Source organism: Aulonocara sp. 'chitande type north' Nkhata Bay, linkage group LG14 (assembly GCF_057382095.1).
Source record: "Aulonocara sp. 'chitande type north' Nkhata Bay isolate Kocher_YH1m ecotype deep benthic linkage group LG14, A_spYH_male_GT1.1, whole genome shotgun sequence".
Lineage (NCBI taxonomy): Eukaryota > Metazoa > Chordata > Actinopteri > Cichliformes > Cichlidae > Aulonocara > Aulonocara sp. 'chitande type north' Nkhata Bay.
Window position 1 is genome coordinate 33561372 of NC_141357.1, and position 19241 is coordinate 33580612.

Consider the following 19241-nt stretch of genomic DNA (forward strand, 5'->3'; position numbering starts at 1 on the left):
AAACCATTTGTGCTTGGTAATAACCATTTGTGGAAAACCCAGCAGTGCCAAATTCATAAACACAGAAATATTCTGAGACGCTCGCCAAATAGATTATCAAATAAAAGGAAGATTGAGAATAATGGATCTGCGCATAATAACAGCAGCTCTGTTCCTGTGTTCGTATATTAGCACTCAGTCTCTCCTGTATTCCAGACTGATATTTAATTGAGTGTGAATACAGTTATCAACCAGGTGGTTGTTTATGGCTTGTCTCCATTCTTTTGGCCCCGGTGCAGTAGGAACCCATATAGATATCACTCTGAGTGGTGGGATAAGGGGATTTCGGAGCTCTAATTCCTCATCTTAGTTGGATTTAACGTTTGGGAAATGAACTATGAATGGTGGACGAGTGTCAAGTTTGAATGTGCTATTATTCAGGATTGGAAATTATGTGGCTGTGAATTATAATCTTTGTAATAACTTGGCAGCATGAAAGCTAAAATCATTCTGCTGCAGACCCCTGTTGTTCAGCTCTCTTCTCCGTGTTTGTCTACAGTGTTCAGTCATAAGCTACTCTTGTGATGGCACTACACAGCTGCACCGTCTTGCGTCCGTGACCTTTAACTGTGCTTAGTTGTTGATTAGATTCTCACATAATGTCCCATGAGACATGTGAATAAGTCTCAATGTTGCCCTTTTTTTTTTTTCTTGATATATGGCTTTCTTGTTTCATCCATCACAGATTAGTCGAGCAGCTAACTACCTGGTTTCTATGTGCAAGCTCATCATCAAAGCCTAACACACAAGACTTCATTTTGACTTGTGACGAACGGCAATGTGCTGTGCTGCTGCAGCAGCTTGTATTTGACTCATTTGAAGTACACTGAAAATCTACTTTTGTTTGGAAATGTCATGCACTTCAGTTGGATTGATTGATTGATTGGGGAGTCAGGAGGTCGAGGGAACATTTCAGACAAATTCATAAACGGATTTGAAGTCTTTGCTTGATGTTGAGTGTTGAAACAGCCATGTGGATAATTCCTTTTTTATGACATGGGAGGTAGGTATACAGGCTAGCCTTTGGAACATTGTAATTAGCATTTTAGCTTTTAACTAAGTTAAAATGCTCTTTTGAAGAAAACTGTAATTGCCGCTCCATGACATTTTGCATTTCATTTGGGTGACAGTTGTGATATAATGAAATGGAGAGTGTCACTGTGGGATTGTTGGGCCTTGATGGTTTCGGTGTGGATGCAAATTGCTTTGATCCTCGCTCCTTTGGGGAGTCTCCCGTTGGTCCCCGCTGAGGTGATGGATGGGTGAGAGCACTCTGAGTCCTGGGAGAGTAGCTTGAGGGGAGCTGACAGGAGATTAAGCTTTGCTTTTGCCAGAAGAACTAATGGAGGCACTTGGCCACTCAAACTTCATCTCACTGTGTTTAGCTCATTGGGGTTGTGCTGTCATCTCCTTAGCAAATCCTTCTCAAATCACTGCATGAAATGTCCCTGTAAAGGGTAGATTCTTTTTGTGTGTCTGCTGTCATTATGGAAATTGAATGGCCCTTCATTAATTTCAGGAGGTACTCTCAAACAAGTGATATTTCTTTGTTTTTTCAAAGTATTGCTCTATACACCTCTGCCGAGGACAAGAGGCACATTTTCTCTTTTCTTTGTTAGTTCATGATGCACATTTCCAGCCCCTGTGGTCTTCACATAGAGTCTGCGTGTCACAAAACTGATGAATAAAACATGATGATAAGCACTGAACCTAAATAATGGAAAGGTTATGGCAAAATAGAGTGTTCCTTGCATGCGGATGACTGCACAAATACTATTAAAGACTGAATGAATGTTAAATTAAGTTCATCTTTCCAATTGTTTGGAGTTAATAGTGTACATATAGGATTGTAGTTATGTTTCAGGGCCCCAAGTTAGGACGTTACAGTCTTTTGCATGTTTCTCTGATAAAGAAATAGTTTGGAGCTGCGCTCCAGTCACTGAATGAAGCTATTTTAGGAGACGTTTATTCAAATATCACAAGTAGCGTTTGTCCCAGAAAACAGCAGTTTAAAGTTACCAGATAGCCTGTTTTGTAAGAACATGCAGTTCAGTATCATATATAATGTTTTATTTGGTCTTTATTTTGGTGTATAGTGTCTGTCAGGTGTCCTCTCTGCATCCTTTGCTGTCTTAACACCAGACAGTCACCATATAGAAACAGGATGGAAAACACATTTATCAGCAAGCTGCAGCTGCAATTTTATGCTTTAAATCATTGAAATGCTTCTCTGTTTCAAGTCGGATCGCAGTATCAGCAAAGTGAAGGAAAGGGAAATCAATAAAAAGGATCAAATCTAGCCCTCAGCTTTTCTGATTTGGCATTAATCTGTTCAGTCGTTTTCTTTCTGTTTAGCCGAACCTTGTCAAGGGATTAAATGGTTAAACTCCAGTTCTGATCTTGAGAATGAGAATTGACTAACTATACTTGTTCCATGTTTTCTTTACTCTTTGTCAGATTGCTGTTGCAGCATCTTAGGATAGGCTTATTATGGTTGCTGACTAGATGTAAATCTTCACAGACGAAAAAGTAAATAATCTCACATGCTGGAAGGATTCTGACAGTCTGTGCTGTTTTCATGAGACACCGTCTTGGCTTGCCAATAGCTTGTAGAGTTTCTCTGAACCGTTTTTTCCCTTTAGTGCTCTGTTACTATAGTTACTACCTGTAATCTGTCTTTTTTTTTTTTTTTTTTAAAGAAAATTGTATTTATTTCTCTACAGGATCTGCATCCATTTCTGTTTTTCAAAGTTGTTGTGAAGGGAGTGCAGCCTTTTAACGGGTCTTTTTTGTTTGTTTTTCTTTTTCCTTTCTTGTATTTTCTGCTTCATTGGTTTTAAAGAAGATGCCATATGGAAGTACCATTCATTGCTCATTGCAACTGGGTTTACAACTAGAGCATTTAGTCATGGGCTGATCAGGGATTGAGAGTGTGGATAATTCCTGATCTTTTTACTAAGGCCGTATACTTGTAAATAAAGCAGATCTGATCAGCACAGCTCCCAGCCCCCCCAGTGTGACTGCCTGAAAAAGTCAATTTACAACAGGCAGCTGGGCTGGTGGTGTGCCTCCATTAGGGTGCAGAGTACTACTGGAAACCAGTCAGTGAACAACCTGCTGAGTTTGAAGAAAAAAGCGGAAAACTGATGCTTAGAGGTTCCCAAATTTACACATGATTAGAATGCTACAGGTGGACGCACAGACAGTGTCACAGTGCACACAGTCTGTTCTGTTACCCACTTGACTTGATCAGCTTTTAGGTTTTGTTTCATTGGCTGTGAGCTCATATTGTCCAGCTCTGTAAGCCAGACACTTTTGTATTTTACTCACAAGCCTGCTTTGTGAATTACACCAGCTGGACTCGTTTTAAAAGTTGATGGAGTAGTTGATACTGTTGCCATGTCTTCTGCTGTTCCACTCAGTTGAATTTTGTGCTGACTTGTGCGCTCTGTTGACAAGAGCTGGCCTGCAGCTCTGCCTCTTACTGTCTTGGGTCAAACCGACATATCAGTTGGCTGACACATTAGACAAGTGGAGGCTATAAATTAAATATTAGCTACAAGTTCTTCCCTGGAAACGGTGGCGTTCTGATGATGTTGTTTTTTGTTTTTTTTTTTGCCTCGACTTAATAATGTCACTAATAAATACTAAAATTGTATTTCTCTATTTATCTTAAGTGTAATGTGGTGTTTTTTGTACATTTTTCACTTGCCACAGTGACAGTTTCCTACCTTAACTTGTAAGGTTAAAGTCACCATCAGCGATGAACAGTAAGCCTGACCCTATTCTATCAAAATATGGATTTCTTTTTTATTTGTTCTCACAGAAAAATTAATAACAAAACTAAATTCTATATTTGGGGTTGTGGTTTGGGGCTGGGGTTGGAGTTGACATCACAGCGCTAAATATAGTGGCGGAAAAAAAAAACCCTTTTTTTTGTGTCGTTAGAGATGTCTTGTGTTTTTGAAACACTTGCGGCTGAATAGATGGGTTTTCCATCCCGCTGAAAGCAAATTGGGATGAAAATCTTGACCTCAGACAGGTCAACTTTTAACACAGTGAATGTCTGCACAAGCTGCCTCCAACGTCTGACTAAAAACTGCCTTGAAAAACCACATCTGTCAATCCCATTACAAGCCTTCCAGCTCACCCACTGCACATGCCATCCGCTGATAAATACCTCCAGGGGTCAGGCTGAAATGGAATATTGGCTTGCAGAGCACATTCAAATGAAAATATAGAGGATTTCTAATATTTAGCAGTGTTTCTAGTCTTTATAGGTTCGTAAAATAGTGAGGAATTTCCGTCATTGTGACACACAGCAGAAGCTTTCGCGAGGCTCAGAGTTGATCTCCTGCCAGAACTTTACATTTTTCTCTTTTTACTTTCTGCAAACTTGGGTGTACCGCCCTCTATCTTTATTCTCCCCTTTTCTCTCTCTCCTGTTTCCTCGCTTTGCCTTTGAGAACGGTGCGTGCTGAGAGTCGGCTTGGTTAGCACTTGATACAAAAGGGGGTTTGTTTCATGAAATGTTTCCCTTTTTAATGAGTGATGGTGTTCGCTCATTTAATATTCCGCACTGATATCTCTCTGGGAGCTGACTGTGCTTCAAAGCAACAGCGTGGTTGTAAATGGGGTGGGGCGGGGGGACCAGCAACCGTGGTGGTGGTGCTATAAGAAAGGGGGGCTGCATAGAAAATACAAACACAGGTTTATTTATTCTCGCTGACATATAGTTAAGCTCCCAATGTGCTGCAGCTTGGCGTAAAGCTCCTTAGTGCCCTAGTCCTGTGCTGACAGACTGTCAGAATATGACTGATAACAGGTCACCTCATATTTCTCTCAGTGTCTTTCATTTATTTTTGCGCTGTTCCCTGTTATGATCAATTTTATAGGTTATTGCTCAATTCAGAAGGATTTATATAGCTTATATGTGTGCGTGTCTCTTATTTCTCCTATGGCCTCACAGGTGACGTGTGATTTTCCAATACTTCTCATTATTAATAAGACTGAGGTCCACTTTGTGGTAGAAATTCTTCATATTTCTGCACGTAGTTCAATTTTGTTTTGAGAGCAGTGAAGATAAACATGTAGATGGCCTGCAGTTTGGCATTGATCCTTCCAGTTTGTTAGCAGGGTCTATGCCAAAGCAACTAATGCAGTCTGCTATTGATTCCTCAGTTTCAAGCCTGGCTGAATTTCACTCCAGTGTTGCATTGTTTTCAGAAAGTCAGGTGTGCCAAATGGCCTCCGCCGCTTCCTTCCTGTATGTCCTCTCTCTTTTTAAGCTGGCAATGCAGGCTACTGTGGTATCAGTAGATTTGGTGTTTGAATGTGTGTGAAAAGCGGGCGGGTGGGTAGGTGAGTAATCTAACCACTCGCCCCACCCCAGAGCGAGCAAAGGGGTTCTGTTTATCCCTTTATCTCGAGCTGTAACGGCCTGAGTCTTTATCAGCAGTGCACCTATTTAAACTCTCGAGTTGTATGCGTTAAAAGCAAAGCTGTGAGCTGTGTTGTGCTTGAACTACGTTTACTCCTGTAACTGAAATTCATTATATTAAAAGTACAGTACGTCATATGCCAGTAAGAGGGAACCGTCTATTATTTTGTTATTTTCCTGACATTTATTAGGAGCAGCTTTTGTGAGCATTGACCAGCCCCTCAGTTCATCCTCTATCTGGAACAATCCATTTTAGTCTCCTCCCTCTAAGCCAACTTTGTTGTGATTAGCTGCCCTTCGTAAACAGAACCTTTGAACGGCAGATGGGTAAGCCTTCTGTGTACCCTGGACAGTGCTCCAGCCCATCCAGGGCTAACACACCTATGGCCAGTTTAGATTCACCCATTAATCAAATAAGCATGCCTCTGGACTGTGGAAGGAAGCAAAAGCATTTAGAGAAATACACAGACACGGGGAATAGATTCAAAATCCAAAGAGACAAGCTGCAATTTCCAATTTTTTTTTCTAAATATGTACTTTTTTATTGAATATATAGCAAATAAAATCACAAGCTTTATGTTGGCTAAGAGAAGAAACGAAACAAAAACTGTTCCTAAAGTTTAGACGAGGATTTAGGTCATATTTGACCACCAGTTGGCATTGACATTTTATTTAGATTATTTTTTACTGTTTTCCCTGAAGGTAATCATTTCTAATTCCGAACAGTTCTGTATAGGATTCCTTCCTCTTCTCTTTTTCCCCTTCTCCCTCACTTTAACTTGCAGCTGAACAACACTGCCAGAGGTCTCCACATGGGACCTTCCATTCTGGCAGCACACGCCTTACTTGGCTACAGCGTTGCAAGTAGAATTTACCAGTCAGGAATCTGGAGAGGGCTTTGATACCAGTAAAGGCATCACACAGGGCCATTTTGTAGTTCACACCAATTGTCCATTGAGCCATGAAGATGCCAAATGTCATGTTAGTCCACAGAAACAGAAGGCTCGGGGATCAAGGGTTTCCCGTTCGCCCACCCGCATGTCCAATATACGAGTTCTAACATCTATATGATTATAAGTTATGCAGATGTAAGTGGTCACAAGAACACCCACTCAGTGACCCTGCACCCACACAGCTCAAAGACTCACTGATGAAGAGTGAGAATGAACACTGCTTTTGCATGCCTTTGTCTGAGTCAGATTTGTTGCCCCACTTTTGTTGTATGCTCTGTTCACACGGAGCACGAGCACCGTAAATATTTATTTCAGATGGATGAAGGGACTTGCAATTGTTCCTTGCACTCTGTACCTTTTTTTTGTCAGCATTAGGAAACTGAAAATAGAAGCTAAAGAGGAACAAATGTTTGAATGAGAAACTCAGCGGTACAGAGGTTGTTTAATACCTCAGCAAAACCCTTAAAATACCTACCCTCTTACAGCCTGCAGACTCGTACCCTTCAGGTTGCTGAGTTTCAAATAGTTCTGCAGAATGGGTTTATGGATTGTACCTCACTTCCTAAGTCATGGCAAAGAAAAAAATTTGCATGAGAAATAGGGCTGCCACGATTTGTCGACTAGTCACGATTACGTCGACTATCAAAATCGTCGACGACTAATTTAATAGTCGACGTGTCGTTTGAAGCTTTGTAAGATCGCAAAAGACGCAGGAATAATAGCAGGATTTAAGAGTGTAATAACGGACTGAACCAGAAGATGGCAGCACAGCATGTACAAGGATGCCAGCTGCCGTTAAACCCCGAAGAAGAAGAAGCAGCTGTGTCCCAGAATTCATAGCGCGGCCCAGCTTAGTTTCCAACAATGGCGGTAGCTAGTTAGTTTTAATATTACTCTTATTATTCTTTCTGGGTCACAAAATAAACGTTTAACATATTTTCAGGCGAGAATGTAGCTGTGTAAACCTCAAATATCGGCTCAGTTTATCAGGACACCACATATTTTCAAAAGCGCTCCGACGTTTTCGGAGACGTCTGTTACCCACTAGCTCGATAGCTAGCCGGGGGCTAGGTCACTAGCGCTGTGAGAACACCGGACTCCCGGCAAATTGTTTTCAAACCCACCGCCGTCTTTCGCGACTCAGGTTAAATATATATGAGTCACTTAGATAAATAAAAAATGTTGTTGTTTGGCTTTTTTTTTTTTTTTTTTTTTTTGTATTTTATTTGTTCCTGAGTAAATCGGTTTGGCTGAGATTAAAGTTATAGTTTTTACACAGCTGAATAAACGTCAAGCAGACAGCTGATTATCAGAAGTGTGAGATGCTGGAGAATATACTCCGGTGTCCTGTTATATTTTAGATAGCAAGGAGTTTATTAAACTTTACCGAAACAATCTGCAAATTTCATTAAAATTGAATAAACTATCATCTTGTCTTTATTTTTAGTTAGCACCTTAAAAGCTTAAAGCTGTAAGCTAATGATAGTTATATAAGAGCAGATGCTGCTGGTGCAATAAGCTGTAGTTTTACGTCCAGTGGATGATGATCTGATTAGTCGACTAATCGCATAAATAATCGGTGACTAGTCGACTATCAAAATAATCGTTTGTGGCAGCCCTAATGAGAAAACAGCCTTATCCCAAAGAGAAAAAGTGAATCTAGAGAATTGAGATTTACGTGCACACCCTGCGGGGGATGGGAGTTTGCAGTGGGTCATGCTGTTCCTGAATAAGGCTATGTTCCAAGGGTGATTCTAGTTTGCCTTGAAATACTGTTCTTGGCACAAGTTCTATTTAGGCACATTGGGGCTGCTCACTGGAAGAAAAGCCTTGTGCAAATAAAAGTTCATTCAATTTTTTCCAACTCATTAGGTCTTTTTTGTTTCTATGCGGGAAGCCAAGGGAACCCCCCTAGAACTAACTCGTGTTCTCCATTAAAACTGACTTCAAACAAATACATTTCTTATGGCATAATTCTAAGAATATTATGACACATAAAACGGTAAATTCAATTAAAAGCCCCATAGTGTGCTAAAGCTCATATTGTCTGCTAAATTAGTTGAATTAAAGCTTTCCTAAATGTAAGGATTGAGCAAGTCAGAAGCTATAACAAGTTGGTCCAAGTGTAGATGAAATGGAAGACCATGTTTCAAGAGTCTGATCAATATGCAGTGAAAGCTGACAGGGGATGAAAGTGATTGGATTTACCCTACGTCACAAAGAGTGCGTTTCATTCCTGCTTTTTGTGAAATTTTGGTTGAACTGTAATAATCCAAATAACAGAGGTGATTCCGTATGTCACTGACAGTTAAAGGGTTTATCCTATTGATTAGGTTGTGGGAATCTCTGGAGGAAGTTTTTATCAGCAGATTTGGGGGACAATTTATTGTGAACTGCACTTCCCTGTATCCCTAACCCCTCTTTTTATTCTCACACTGCTCATGTTATGTGACCGGTGAGGGGTGGATATTTGTTTTTGCTGAGAAGACCCGGGATGGGATGCACTGATGCATAAACTCACTCATATGTGTGTGCGCACGTCGCTGAGTGCGCTACTGCACACGTCTGCGCGCAAGCCCAAGGCAGAGGCAGCTTCACGTTCCCGGCCCTGCTCCCTCCTGATCCTGACCCACTTTCTTTTCCCCGCTCATCACTCCCTCTTTAATTGCCGCGCGGCACACTGAGGCCATCTGCTCGACTGAGGCCCGTCGCCATGGAGATGCTGGGAGGCTTTTCGGATTTACTGTGGACTGACCAACAGGGAAATGGAGGTCAGGGAATGGGGGTAGGGTGTTGAACAGTAGTAGGGGCACCACAAGTGTATTATGAGGCACTTATTGACATTATAATAGTACACCTGTATGATCAGATACAGAATTCAAGTGCTTTAAAAAAAAGGAAAAAGATGAAGCATGTCTTTGCAAAGTCCTTTTCCCCGAGGAGTTTTCCCAAAACCAAAGGTAGCAGTGAGCAAGAATGACACAATTTTACTCGGAACATGGAATTAATTACATTTGGAAGTAGACACTGACATGAGATGGCATCGCACCAGCTGCCATTCCAAGGATTTCCCCGACCAGACCCATCGCTGTGCGTGAATCTTGGATAAACAATACCAGCTGCACTAGCGGACCAGGTAAATATTTTATGTTTACATGCAGATGACGATATTTCCCAATTGGGAATTATAAATACATTAAAAATTAAAAGAGAGTCATAATAAGAAGAGGCCATGGGCACTTCCATGGCCCCACCTCTCCACATCTGCTCACCCTTAGGACAATGCACCAGCGAATACACCTGTCGACACGTGCGTGTCCTAAACCGTAAATGCACACATTCATTTCTACATTGCTGCATTTGTCATCAGTATTCATGGGTCAGGCCACACTACAGACCTGAGAAGAAACAACCAAACGTTTGCCAAAAACTCAAAACATCCTTTGCGGTGGTTTATTCCACAGTGAGTGTGTCCAAAATGACACCGAGATTAAGCTAGAAATTCCAACATGAAAAAGGTTTTACAGTTGGAACCACACTGAACTTTTTCAAATTAATTTTGAGGCTCAAGGACAAAAAAAAAGGTTTCCCGACGAGTACAAATTACATTTTTTTGCTACCAGGGCAGTTTAAGACAAAAGGCTATTTGTCTGTGTTAAGATAACAGCATTGCCACAGTCAGATGTGTTTTTAGTGTCATCTGCCGGCTCCAATCATACCGAGCAGAGTTCTTTTATACTTATGAGTAGTTTGTATATTTTGCTGCTGCTACTTATTTCCTTTCTAATGACACGCTTCAGTGAGGAAGCAGTTATGTTTCCAATTAACACTCAGGCATATTTCAGAGCTGTGGTCTGCACAGCCAGGTTGCCTCTTGTCCATCAGTCTGCCAGCTGTACTCACATCAAGCCCGCTTTGCATGTTGTTAATGCATTCACATATTCCGTGCTTGTTCAACGGGATCATTTGGGCCAAATGGCTAAATGTGGCATTGTATTCCAAGAGATTGTTTTACTCAAACATCTCTAATGGAGTCTTGGTATTGACCTCTGGCACCTTATCAGTGCTGAGCTTTGGGAACCACTCTTTATTCATACTTTATTTATACTCTATCTTTTAAAGGTCAATATTGGTAGCTGTCATTTCTAAAGTGCCATTCATAGGTCAATACCTCATTAGTAATCTGGTGGAGTTTGGATCAAATGCAGCTCCTGTCTTGTCTGTGTCGCTGAGCTGCAGCCACTACCAATTTCAAGTTCACAGCTATTCCACAGGATTCTGTTACAGGCATTCAAAGTTTGACACATTTAGCAGTATTTTTATCGTAACTGTGAGAAGTTTTTATCTTTTTCGGCCATATTATTTGATCTGTATGTTTGTGTAAAAGCAGTCAAAAATCAGAAGATGTGCAAGAAAATAAGGAAATAAGCACAGCAGCAAATCGTCACTTTTCAAAAGCTGTATCTCATGTTCATTAACCTCCTAAGACCCGAACTCTTCCACAGCATGCCTTTTTAATTTTTCTTTGATATTTGGGCATATTGGGGACGGATGAATGTAAAAACAAAGAATTACCAGATTTTTTTTTTTACCCTATTTTTTGTTTTTAAGAAAAATAAGAGCCGCATATGAGGATATTCGTTTAAAATTTTGATAGAACAGTAGCAGTATAATGTCCTCATAAGTGGATATCAGGCGCTTGTAGAGCAAAATTGAGTATTTTGGTCTAAATAACCCAAAATGTGATGTCCACATATGTGGACGCCAGGTCCTAGGAGGTTAAACGCCTTCGTCGACTTTATTGATCATCTTAATTTAACCAGCACATTACTACAACACCACTACTGTTACTGCCAGTAGGCTACAGAGTTCTATGGTAATGGTATTGCTTCAGGGTATTGGAGCTTTAGCAGTTGTTTATGCGACCAGTAATGCAGTGAACATGTCATGACAGACAGACTAAACTATCATGGCAGTTGCACCTCTTCCATGAATTTCTACTCCATTGTGTTGTCTGAGTTCCAGAGCTTTTCTACTAGATTGCTTAACAAGAGTCAGACCTCCTACGAAGGCTGTCAGAATATGCCGGCTTTGATGCCGTCACTATCTGCATAGATGTCTCAGAGAGCTTATTTTGCTCCTCCATCACCCGCCAGTGACAGAGTAACACAGGAGGCTGTGACAGCGGAAAAGGTAACTCTGTCAATTTAAACTCCAGTGAGCGCTTGATCTCTGAGCTGCCCAAATGTACAGTCAGAGCTGAAGCTAACAAGACAATGTACCCAGGGCCTGTAATTGGACCGGGTCCTTTTCAGCAGTGTGAAAAGATAGAGACCGTCTGTCAGCCTGCTCTCCAGTCAAGGTCATGATGTTGAGTGCTGGATGTGTTGTATATTCTACAATGCCCTTCATCCTATCACAGCTTATCCAGCTGCTGCTGTGCAGAGGTTGGGTGAGAACTGCTGCACTCTGTGGGCATCACACTAGATTATGTGCTTGGAGAGATTAATCAAATCGTATGATGTTTTGCTGTGAAAGAGTGACCAAGAAAAATTTCATCCAACCGGTCTTGCCAGCAAATGCCCCTTAAGCTGAGTTGAAAGTTGTTTTGTTCGTCCTTCATGTCATTGCCAAAGGAGCAGCACATTTATAACTTGACATAAACTGGTGCAGTGATGGGAAATAAACTGTCTTTCTGAAGGATTGTGTCATGGTATAGCACAGTTGATAGACCTGGTTAGCTGAAGTCATTTTTCTTTGATGGCTACGCTCAAAAAGTCGTCCTCAAATGCAACTGTTGGCTTTTGTTTTGTTTAAAGAGAGACACCTTCTTCCTTATTTCACCTGAGCTTTAGCACTAGTTTAAAGCATCACCTGACTCCAGATTCTCTTCTGCACCTGTGTCCAATATTGTGTATGTTCGAATGCTTGCGAACAAGAACATTCTTTATGAGCAGCAGGAGAAAGAAAGGCTGTTCACTGTTTAGAAGAATACACTCCATTCTTCCACCACTAAAATATTTATTTATTTTTTTTACCCTCCTGATGCCATTTTGGTCTGCGGGATCCCTGGAGAGTAAAGTGCATTAAGCCACTCACTGTATTTACTCGTGCTGGACTGAAGCTGATGTGTGAGGGCAGGTCAGAGGATGGAGGATGGGACATTGATCATCGTTGAATGAGTGTCAGGGGAATCTTGACATCCAGAACAGTTTTTCACACTTGGAGTTCAGAGGCCAACAGCTAGAGACTCATTACTATGTGAAAATACACTACCACAACTCGATAAAACTACAGTACATCAAGACATTGTTTTGTCACTCGTAAACTATTCAGTTTTATGTGATTTTATTGAATAATTGAACTTTTTTGAACTTGTAGCAGACACACATCAGGATAAAGAAGCCTGTTTTCTTCCACGAATAAACAGTGAGATCCTGCAAATGTAGCCTAAAACAGCGGTCCCCAACCTTTTTTGCGCCACGGACCGGTTTATGCCCGACATTATTTTCACGGACCGGCCTTTAAGGTGTCGCGGATAAATACAACAAAATAAAACTAGTACCGGTACCGAAAAATAGAAGATCTATTCATAACACACGTGAAAAGACCCATGAAAACCGAGTTAACGATAAAAACGATAACAAAATAACGCTGAAAACCAATAAAAACCCTGAAAACCATAGATTTCACACCCGAGTGTAACCCACATACAATGAGGGTACCACTTTAAGGACTGATATGAGGAGAGATGGACAGCCTGCCCAACCAATCGAAATGCACAGGTCCCAGTATGTTTTGACCAATGGGAGAGCAGTCTGCCGCTGTATGTCCCACCTACGTGCTCTGTGTTTGCTGCTATGTGTGGAGGTAGTCGCGTGCTGGCAGGAGAAAAGAGAGACTGAAGCTTTTGAGCTGGAAAAAAAGTATTAGATATAAGTTGCAACCAACTGTGTTGCACATAAGTTCACTGGTTATCAGCTAACTTTCATGTTAGAAGTAGCCGCAGTGAGTAAGCAGGCAAATGCTGCATTTTTCTGGTGACTTTAAAAAGTACCGCGTGGAGCTAAACTGTTAGCCTTTGTTAGCTCTGGTTGCTATCAACTGCCTGGAAGTTCATCTCAATCTGCTTCCAGAAGTAAGAGCCCTGCATTTTCCGACCGAGAGACACTATGCCATTGTCTTCGGCCGTGATGCGCTGAGATCGGTCAGGTTTTTTTTGTATGCTGAATTGTTCCTGAGGTGGATTCCTCCAGTGAAATAGATGGCGAGCCTTCCCACCTGGACTTAGAGAGACTGAGATTCGCTTCTTTTCCACTTGATGATCTGCTGCACCTTGCGGTGTGGTAGGACTGTATCACTCACACTTTCACGCACAGCTGGTTATACATAAGACCACTGACTGACATTCTTTCATCCCTATTCTCTTTCACACCCTGGGAATTTTTTGGACTTTACCCCTTGGACATTTTTTATTTGGGACTTTAAATAATGAGCTGTTGTGTAGAGCATTCTCCACATGTGAAAAGAGTGTGAGATTTTCATTTGAATGTACATTGGATTTGTGTAATCTGTTTCTATAAGAGTTAAGGAGTCAGGTTACTAGGGTGCACCCGAGCATTGAAACCCGGACATTGAAAACCAAAAATAACACTTGGCCAAGTCATTGCTTTAGTAGTTTGTGTTTTACTTTTCTTTTAATTTTTGTAAGTTTCCTTTCTACCATTGTAAAGTGTCTTTAACCTGTGCTTGTCAACCTTATGGTTTATGTCACTAAAGTTGGCTGGTTCTTTTGAGTTACATTCTTGTCTCTGTGTCTCATTTGAATACACCCCTGTGCTCCTATAGTCGAGCCTATTGGCCCATTGATATATTCTTTTCAACAATTCCCCTTACTGTGTTACAGTGAGAGCTTTGGCGAGCCAGCCAGGAGCATGGTTGTGTGTGTTTAAGTGCTAGACAATTTGTGTGTGGTGTTTAAAAGTGCTTAATCTGAGCTATAACTTCTAGAGAGAAAATGGATGTTGTGCTAAGTGAATCCGTCAGAATTCCCAATTCTGTAGTTGTTAGTGGGATCACAGGATCAGAGACTGATGAGGAAGTGTCCACTTTCCTCCAAAAATATGGTTCCATCAACCGTTACTTTCGTCTAGACGATCCTGAGTCAGATTACCATAAGCACATGATCATCGAGTTTACACATGAGACTGCCATGCACACATTGGAGCCACTGTTACCTCTGCGGCTTCCAAGTACAACCCAAGCAGGCATCGTGTATGAGTTAAAGGCCTTAGGAAGTGTTTACTCCCTTGATGCCAGAAACAAAGCCACTAAAATGTACATGGAACAGCTCCGTGAAATTGCCAAACTGAGTGGAAATTCATTAGAGGAGATGTTAAAGGAAGAACTTAAAAATCTGGTTTCATCAGCAGGAAGTGCTATTTCCCAGTCATCTCAAACTGGTCCAGAATCCTCAACTGTACAGAGCCCACTTCCACAGAAAGACTTAACCAGCAAGGGAGACGTTTCATTTTCTGAGGACCCTCAATCAGGTGTACCTCTAGACTCCACAGTTTTGACATCACCAAATAACGCAAGTAAATCTCTTACCTCTCCCAATTTCAGTGAAAACCTGACTGATTTCAGCCCCTCACAGACTCTTCCAGCTTCTTCTGGGGCCGCTTCTAGCCCCATAATTGATGTTAATCCAACTGCTGTTCAGCGAGTAGTTGTTGAGCATGTAGTGCGCAGCAATGAGAGCTCACCCCAGTTCGCATCATCTGGTAGACTCAGGGCTTATTCGGGCAAGAGCCCACGTCCTAGCCATGAGGCAGATTATGATACGTGGCGAGCTAGTGTTGAAATCCTTATTAGAGATCCTTCTGTGTCTGATCTGCACTGCACACATCGTATACTTGACAGTCTGCTTCCTCCTGCTTCCGAGATGATTAAACATCTGAGTCCACAGTCTAGACCCTCTGCCTATCTTGAGTTGCTTGACTCTGCCTACGGAACAGTCGAAGATGGTGATGAGCTGCATGCTAGGTTCATGAGCACATTTCAAAATGATGGAGAGAGAGCTTCTGTTTTCCTGCAGAGGCTGCACACTGCATTAAGTAGAGCCATGAGACGTGGTGGTGTGTCCGCTCATGATTTTAACCAACAGCTCTTAAAGCAGTTCATTCGAGGTTGTTGGGAGAATGCACTAATAATCGATCTTCAGCTAGAACAAAAAAAAGAAAACCCACCTTCCTTTGCAGAGCTGCTGCTTCTTCTTAGGACAGAAGAAGATAAACAGGCTGCAAAACTGAGCCGCATGAGGCAGCATTTTAGTCATGCTAAGTCTGCCCAAAACTCTAGAAAGCAGCACGCCACGTCACACGTGCAACTCGCACACACCACCAATAATCTGGTGGACAAATCTGATCTTGAGACGCTAAAGCAACAAGTTGCTGACCTCAGCATTCAGCTTAACAGTCTTGTATCTGAGAATCATAAGACGAAACAACCTAAGCAGCAAAAAGCGAGGTCCGTCACACCTGACACCCACGGTGTGAAACCAAAAGTGGCCAGTCAGCATCCCTCCACATTTAAAGCTAACAGTAGACCACGTCCATGGTACTGTTTCCAGTGTGGGGAGGATGGCCATGTCGTCTCAGTTTGTGATAAAGCGCCAAACCCTTCCCTTGTAGCAGCTAAGAAAAGACAGCTGAAAGAAAAACAGACTGCTTGGGAAGCCTCTAATGCTTCTCGAAGTGAGGCACATTTAAACTGAAGCCTACTCCCATAGAGGGACATATGGGAGTGGAGTCTTGCAATGTCAGTCCCAAAATCCTGAAACCTGCCATTAAAAACGTTAAAGTGGAAGGATCAAAATTTCCACATGGCCTTGTAGGAACTAAGACCACAGCTCAAGTAACTATTGCAGGAAGAGACACAAACTGTCTTTTGGACACGGGTTCACAAGTCACAACTGTACCCCAGTCTTTTTATGAAGAACATCTTGCAGATCTGACCATTCATCCCTTAAATGAGTTGCTTGAAGTGGAGGGTGCCAATGGCCAGTCTGTCCCTTACTTAGGATATGTTGAGCTTACCATCACCTTTCCTAAAGAGTTTGTAGGCTCTGATATTGATGTTCACACTCTGGCCTTGGTTATCCCCCATCTCCGCTCTACAGCCCATGAGCAGGTACTCATAGGCACAAACACCCTTGATGCCCTCTATGCTAATTACCAGAAGCTTTCACCCTTTCAGCCTTTGTTTAATGGGTATCAAGCAGTTCTCCAAATACTTGAGATGCGACAAAGAAACTTTAACTCTGGTAGCCTTGGTTGTGCAAAACTGACAGGTAAGATGCCTGCAGTCGTTCCTGCAGGACAGACTGTTGTCCTGGAGGCCTCTGTCAATGTAAATCCCGTGAACATGCAAAGAGATGTTGTCCTTGAACATCCTTCAGCCTCTTCACTACCAAATGGCTTGCTAGTTTCAGCAATTGCAGTCACTTTACCACGCAAACGTCAGTGTCTTCTCCCTGTCGTAGTGAGAAATGAAACCAACCATGACATTGTCATACCCCCCAAAACACCTTTGGCAGATGTTAATGCTATCTTGCAAGTGCTACACAAAGAGCAAACTGTCAGAGAACCAGACTGCTCTAAATTTCAAGCTAAGTCTTCCTCAGAACTGAGCTTTGATTTTGGAGATTCGCCCTTACCCACTGAATGGAAGGAGCGAGTTACAAACATGTTAAACGACATGCCAAATGTCTTCTCTCAGAACGAATTGGACTTTGGACACACTGACAAAGTCAAACACCATATCAAACTCAGTGATGCGACACCCTTTAAACAGAGAGCACGTCCCATACACCCCAATGATGTGGATGCTGTGAGACAACATCTACAGGAACTCCTTGATTCTGGTGTTATACGAGAATCTGAGTCCCCGTTTGCTTCCCCCATTGTTGTCGTTCGTAAAAAGAATGGCTCTGTTCGTCTGTGTGTAGACTACAGAAAGCTGAACCTGCAGACCATCAAAGACGCTTATGCCCTTCCAAAATTGGAAGATGCATTCAGTGCTCTTGCAGGTTCTAAGTGGTTTTCGGTCCTAGACCTCAAGTCCGGATACTACCAGGTCGAGATGGAGGAAGCGGACAAGAATAAGACCGCATTTGTTTGCCCACTTGGATTTTGGGAATTTAATAGGATGCCCCAGGGGATCACAAATGCGCCTTCGACGTTCCAGAGATTGATGGAGAAGTGTGTAGGAGATATGAATCTCAAAGAGGTTCTGGTGTTCATTGATGACCTGATTGTCTTCTCATCATCCCTGGAGGAACATGAACAGCGTTTGAAACATGTCCTGCAACGACTGATGTCATATGGCTTGAAACTGGCACCAGAAAAGTGCAAATTCTTTCAGACCTCGGTAAAATACCTTGGTCACATTGTTTCCGCAAGAGGAGTAGAGACTGACCCTGACAAAGTTGAGGCCTTAAAGACCTGGCCTATCCCCACAAATCTTAAGGAACTTCAGTCCTTTTTAGGATTTGCTGGATATTATCGAAGGTTTATTCAGGGGTACTCTGTCATTGTCAGACCACTTAACGAACTAACCTCGGGCTACCCACCAATTAGGAAGCGGAACAACAAGCCAAGGACACACGCAAATTCAGAGTATCGCAACCCAAAGGAACCCTTTGGTCAGCGTTGGACACCTCAATGTCAGGAGGCCTTTGACCAAATAATAGCAAAGCTAACCTCCGCTCCAATCTTGGGATTTGCAGACCCCCAGCTTCCATATGTTTTACATACGGACGCCAGTACCATTGGCCTTGGTGCTGCCTTATATCAGGTACAAGATGGACAGTCCAGGGTCATAGCTTTTGCAAGTCGTGGTCTTTCAAAGAGTGAGAGAAAGTACCCAGCCCATAAGCTGGAGTTTTTGGCCCTTAAGTGGGCAGTCACGGAAAAATTCTCTGACTACCTATATGGTACAGACTTTGTAGTAGTGACTGACAGCAACCCTCTTACATACATCTTGACCTCTGCAAAGCTTGATGCAACAGGGTATAGGTGGCTGTCCAGTCTTTCCACCTATTCATTTAGTCTTCAGTACAGAGCGGGAAAACAAAATATGGATGCTGATGCGCTCTCGCGTCGTCCTCACAGTCCACCAGAGGATGATTATGCATCTAAGAAGGAGAGTGAGAGAATCCGGCAGTTCACACTGTACCATCTGAGCAACCCTGAGAGTCCAGAGACTGTTCCCTTGGATGTAATTCAGGCTATTTGTGAGCGCCATATGGTCACCTCAGCCGTAGCTAATGTTGGATCCACCACTTCTGGGTTGACCTTAGTTGAATCCCTCACTCACCAGTCCACAGCTATTCCTGACTGCTTCCAACAGGAGCAAGTGGATGGGCTTCCCATTGCCCACTCAATTTCTGAGGAGGAGTTGAGGCAAAAGCAGACATTGGACCCTGCTATCAATGCAGTGATTGTACTCTTGGAGACTGGCGAAACTCCACCTCCCAGCCTTAGGTTAGAGCTACCAGAACTCCCCCTGTTACTCAGAGAGTTAAATCGGCTTGAAATACAGAACGGAGTGCTCTACCGTAAGCGGCAAGATGGTCCCAACACCTCATATCAGCTTGTGCTCCCTGAGGAGCTAAGAGCCACAGCACTTACAAGCCTTCATCATGATATGGGCCATCTTGGAGTCGAACGAACAGTAGACTTGGCAAGGGCCAGATTTTATTGGCCGAAAATGCACATGACCATAGAAAAAATGGTCAAATCTTGTGA

At 42.4% G+C, this 19241-nt stretch overlaps 1 protein-coding gene across 13 annotated transcripts in view; it reads left to right on the plus strand.

Moving 5' to 3' along the window:
• nectin1b (nectin cell adhesion molecule 1b) overlaps positions 1 to 19241 on the plus strand; it is a 172645-nt gene that overhangs the window by 2670 nt on the left and 150734 nt on the right. The window contains exon 1 of one of the 13 annotated variants that reach the window (XM_086262188.1): positions 9161 to 9568. The exons of the other annotated variants lie outside the window; for them this stretch is intronic. The gene's annotated coding sequence lies outside the window, so the exon portion shown is untranslated. Of the gene's footprint in view, positions 1 to 9160; positions 9569 to 19241 lie in introns of those variants that run through there. 13 annotated transcript variants of the gene reach the window in all.